Source organism: Staurois parvus, unplaced genomic scaffold (assembly GCF_062004578.1).
Source record: "Staurois parvus isolate SC_StPar_1 unplaced genomic scaffold, SC_StPar_1.0 ptg001992l, whole genome shotgun sequence".
Taxonomy (NCBI): Eukaryota; Metazoa; Chordata; class Amphibia; order Anura; family Ranidae; genus Staurois; species Staurois parvus.
Window position 1 is genome coordinate 849,139 of NW_028319788.1, and position 5,486 is coordinate 854,624.

The following is a 5,486-nucleotide window of genomic DNA, read 5'->3' on the forward strand; positions in this document are numbered from 1 at the left end:
ACATGAGTTCAGCCCAAACTCACAGCCAAACCTAAGCTCATCCCTACTCTAGAAGGACGGGTGGGTTAGGATAGGTCAGGACAAAGGGGCAAAAAAGATAAGGACAATGCGGGAGTGAATCAATCCATCAAGCAGAATTGGGCGAATTTTTGAATTTCCATTATTGGCAGTTATGCCCAATTAGTGTTGAATCCCAGATTTGATGAAGAACCCCATGGTATATCAAGCAAATAACAGAATCTGTTGCCCTCAGTTACCTTGGGAAGTAATTTGTTAATTGTGCTTCCTATTTAACACTGACATGATACGAGGGTCCACCGAACAGCATGTGCTTCTCGTAGCCGCCATGCATTTTCCTATCATCCTTGAGAACAGACTTCCCCTTTGCACAACACTCGGCAATTAACTCTCGGTTTTGTCAGCAAATTTTTTTTTTCCCTGAAAAAAAAAAAAACATCCTACAGAAGGAAAAAAAAAACCCCTCACCTTCTCCATATGAAATACACATCGACTACAGCGACTACGCCATGCATTACAATGTGTGTGTGTGTCTTACTCTTTAACCAAGCCGCTAATCACGCAAATTATTGCAACTAATTACTTCTGAAGGTCTAATTAATTCTTTCAGTACCACACCATTTAGTACGCGTTCACAACACAGCACCTGTTTTGAAAATCCTCGCGGTTAATTTGTTTATAAACAAACACGATTTGCATAAAATGTTTAATGAATGGTTTAAGCGTTCCTACAACGCTGGGGCTTTGTCTTAGCAGATTGGAGGTCATCAGAGGCCGCATTAAATTAATTTTAAACCTCACAAATTAATGTAAATAGGATGTGTGAGCTTCTTATTAATAACACAAGCGTTCCTACCATGTGGCCCAACGTGTTAATTATTATTCAGCCAATCGGCAGCAGTCTTGGGAACCAATGAGGTTAAGGATTCCTGGTCATCTAGAGTTTTGAAATATGGGAAGAGCAGAAGAAAAAGAGGCCATAGAGCGGGAATAAAACACTTAAGATGTAATAAGCATCATGAATGGGTAATGTTGTGGTGTGGAACCATAAATTATCTACCTCTATTGTGAGCATGGACAAAGAGGGGGTAATATAAATGACTCCTCAACGCTTTCCAAGGTGCAAGGATAATTTATGATACTTTGTGACATGCTAATCATAAATTGTAATGGGAATCAGGGAACATTACTATGCTTTGTACCCAGGTCTGGAGAGAAGTCTGAAGACCAAAGCCTGAAAAATATTCCACCATTTTCCGTACACACAGGTGATTTGTACTGGACTTTTCAGTAAATTTACAGATCTGCCTGGATAAATTCCTGACAGGTCACAATATACAGTAACATTTTGAAAATAGGCTCAACTTTTTCCATTAAAAAGACACCCTTGGTTGACTTTGCCTAAGCTGAGATGGTGCCATTAGCCTACTGCAGGCAGAAAGAGGTATCTTCTCAGTCTCCACCAGCTATCAGACTGTACATTGTTACTTTGTTGCAAGTTGAGAAGTTACAGCAGGGGCTGAACTATGTTGGACATTGGTAAAGAAAGTCAAGAACTGCACATGGCTGTGTCGCCTCTGAAACGGAAAGTAGAAGGTGACCTTGGTTGACTTTGCCTAAGCTGAGATGGTGCCATTAGCCTACTGCAGGCAGAAAGAGGTATCTTCTCAGTCTCCACCAGCTATCAGACTGTACATTGTTACTTTGTTGCAAGTTGAGAAGTTACAGCAGGGGCTGAACTGTGTTGGACATTTGTAACAAAATCGAGAATTGCTCATGGTTGTGTGGCCTCTGAGACGGAAAGTAGAAAGTGACCTTGGTTGACTTTGCCTAAGCTGAGATGGTGCCATTAGCCTACTGCAGGCAGAAAGAGGTATCTTCTCAGTCTCCTCCAGGTATAAGACTGTACACTGTTACTTTGTTCCAAGTTGAGAAGTTACAGCAGGGGCTGGACTGTGTTGGACATTTGTAAACAAAATCGAGAATTGCTCATGGCTGTGTGGCCTCTGAGACGGAAAGTAGAAAGTGACCTTGGTTGACTTTGCCTAAGCTGAGATGGTGTCATTAGCCTACTGCAGGCAGAAAGAGGTATCTTCTCAGTCTCCTCCAGGTATAAGACTGTACACTGTTACTTTGTTGCAAGTTGAGAAGTTACAGCAGGGGCTGGACTGTGTTGGACATTGGTAAACAAAGCCAAGAACTGCACATGGCTGTGTCGCCTCTGAAACGGAAAGTAGAAGGTGACCTTGGTTGACTTTGCCTAAGCTGAGATGATACCATCAGCCTACCACATCTTTGGTATCAATGGGAGGAATAGTGCCCCATTGTTGGTGTCATGAAGAAGACTAGTACCCCATTATCGGTGACAGCATCAAGAACTATGCCTCACTTTTGCTGACAGCAGGGGGAAAGTGCCCCAAGGGTTGGATAAAAGCAAGCAAAGGGCCACCTCCAGCACCTGGGTAACAGTTTGGAGATTGCTGTTGGATATGATGGATAGATGCACTGTGTAAAGCCACATTGATCCTGCATGCATGTTGAGGCCAGTCAATCACATGACGGCATGCCAAGGTACCGTACGCCTAGAAAAGACTGCAATGTAAATTAGCCTGAACACCAATTAAACCCCCCCCCCACCTAACTGTAAGCAGAAAACACATGACCAATGCCTGGGACTTTGGTCATGTGGCCAGTCCTCATAGAAAAATTCTTTTTGCTAGTTGTCTTTTACTATTTTCTGGAACAAGATAGGCAGGTTAGTAGGCGGTGTCTAATATTGAGTCTACAGTTTAATATATCAGCAATTAAAAAGGATGAGTTGGCAGCCCTGGCGAGCGCAATTGAGCCTTTGTATTTGTTAAAGGGTGCCAGCTGACGTGATACTCGCTCCCAGGCCCACCTGACATCTTAACACAGCCAGAAGCAATGAGATATTGGAGTGAGACTATGAGACCGTTTTCTCTAGACGTGACCATTAATTGTGAATTTTGTGAAAACTGCTCTGATCTTAATGCATAGAGCCTTGTCATCATTACCACCTTTGTCCCATAGAGGAGGACTGGGGGGGGGGGGGGGGGGCTGGTTGGTATTTATATTGAATATTTTGCACTCAATTCCACTGCTCAATTCATCAGCCTCACAGACGCGAGGGAAATTTGCATGTGTTAAAATCGGTCCCACTAATTTTCTCCTTCCATCCAGCGCTCGGGTGTCATGCAAAGGCAATTCTATCACGGACTGATTCATCAATGTCAGCTTTGATGGGACAGCAGATAATTAATTATGTACATTACCATGCAAATGTTCTCACCTATTTCTGCCTGGCTAGATGACAATGAAAAAGGCCACAAATGAGCGATAATCTTAATTCTAACACAGAGCTTCCCGTTGGCTCTTTGTGTATCACTACATAGGTTTAGAGCCCCTATACATAGAAAAGTGGGTCAAAAGGAAAAATTCTGTAAAGCAGGTGGCATGGCTCGGTAAAAACCTAAAAAAAAATCTTGGGGTTGGGTAATGGAATGGCGTATTATATGAGATAGTTTATTAAGCGTCTATAGCATACTGAAGAGTTGTTTTAACCAAATGTGGCGACTGAAATAAAATGCTGTCGTGTGGTGGACCTGACCCACCTCGTCTGAACCAGATCCCAGTCCTTACCCAACTGGGATGTAAAAAGAATCCTAGATGGCCAGGTCCAGAAACCAGCAAACCTTTGTACAAAGCAACGGCAATACACCATCATGCTACACAAAGCCTTGATGCGCTTCGCACCTCAACACCTACACATGTTAATCTGATAGAGTGATCGAAACCTTGAATCCAATTTTTGTTGAAATCATAAAGCAATCGAAGACATCAAATGGTGCGTTCATCAACTGTAAGGGAATGGAATCAAAATTGTCCCAAAGTAAACATTATCAAAGAAATTGCTGTAGCTTATTTCCAATTTTGATCTTTCCATAAACTGTATTGAAGATGTAACTTTATTGCCCAGTTTCAGTTGACCAAATATTGGTGGTGAATTGGTCAAGTGTGTGGGAGATTGCTTTCTTTCTGGCAATTATTTGGGATTTCATGTGCGATGCCCAGAGAAAAGTGGGTCAAAAGGAAAAATTCTGTAAAGCAGGTGGCATGGCTCGGTAAAAACCTAAAAAAAAATCTTGGGGTTGGGTAATGGAATGCCGTGTTATATGAGATCGTTTATTAAGCTTCTATAGCATAATGAAGAGTTGTTTTAGCCAAATGTGGCGACTGAAATAAAATGCTGTCGTATGGTGGACCTGACCCACCTCGTCTTAACCAGATCCCAGTCCTTACCCAACTGGGATGTAAAAAGAATCCTAGATGGCCAGGTCCAGAAACCAGAAAACCTTTGTGCAAAGCAACGGCAATACACCATCATGCTACACAAAGCCTTGATGCACTTCGCACCTCAACACCTACACATGTTAATCTGATAGAGTGATCGAAACCTTGAATCCAATTTTTTTGTTGAAATCAGAAAGCAATCAAAGACATCAAATGGTGCGTTCATCAACTGTCAGAAAATGGAATCAAAATTGTCCCAAAGTAAACATTATCAAAGAAATTGCTGTAGCTTTTTTCCAATTTTCATTTTTCCATAAACTGTATTGAAGATGTAAATTTATTGCCCAGTTTCAGTTGACCAAATATTGGTGGTGCATTGGTCAAGTGTGTGGGAGATTGCCTAGTTTCTGACAATTACAGTAGTTGGGATTTTATGTGCGATGCCCAGAAAAAAGTGGGTCAAAAGGAAAAATTCTGTAAAGCAGGTGGCATGGCTCGGTAAAAACCTAAAAAAAAATCTTGGGGTTGGGTAATGGAATGCCGTGTTATATGAGATCGTTTATTAAGCTTCTATAGCATAATGAAGAGTTGTTTTAGCCAAATGTGGCGACTGAAATAAAATGCTGTCGTATGGTGGACCTGACCCACCTCGTCTTAACCAGATCCCAGTCCTTACCCAACTGGGATGTAAAAAGAATCCTAGATGGCCAGGTCCAGAAACCAGAAAACCTTTGTGCAAAGCAACGGCAATACACCATCATGCTACACAAAGCCTTGATGCACTTCGCACCTCAACACCTACACATGTTAATCTGATAGAGTGATCGAAACCTTGAATCCAATTTTTTTGTTGAAATCATAAAGCAATCGAAGACATCAAATGGTGCGTTCATCAACTGTAAGGGAATGGAATCAAAATTGTCCCAAAGTAAACATTATCAAAGAAATTGCTGTAGCTTTTTTCCAATTTTCATTTTTCCATAAACTGTATTGAAGATGTAAATTTATTGCCCAGTTTCAGTTGACCAAATATTGGTGGTGCATTGGTCAAGTGTGTGGGAGATTGCCTAGTTTCTGACAATTACAGTAGTTGTGATTTTATGTGCGATGCCCAGAAAAAAGTGGGTCAAAAGGAAAAATTCTGTAAAGCAGGTGGC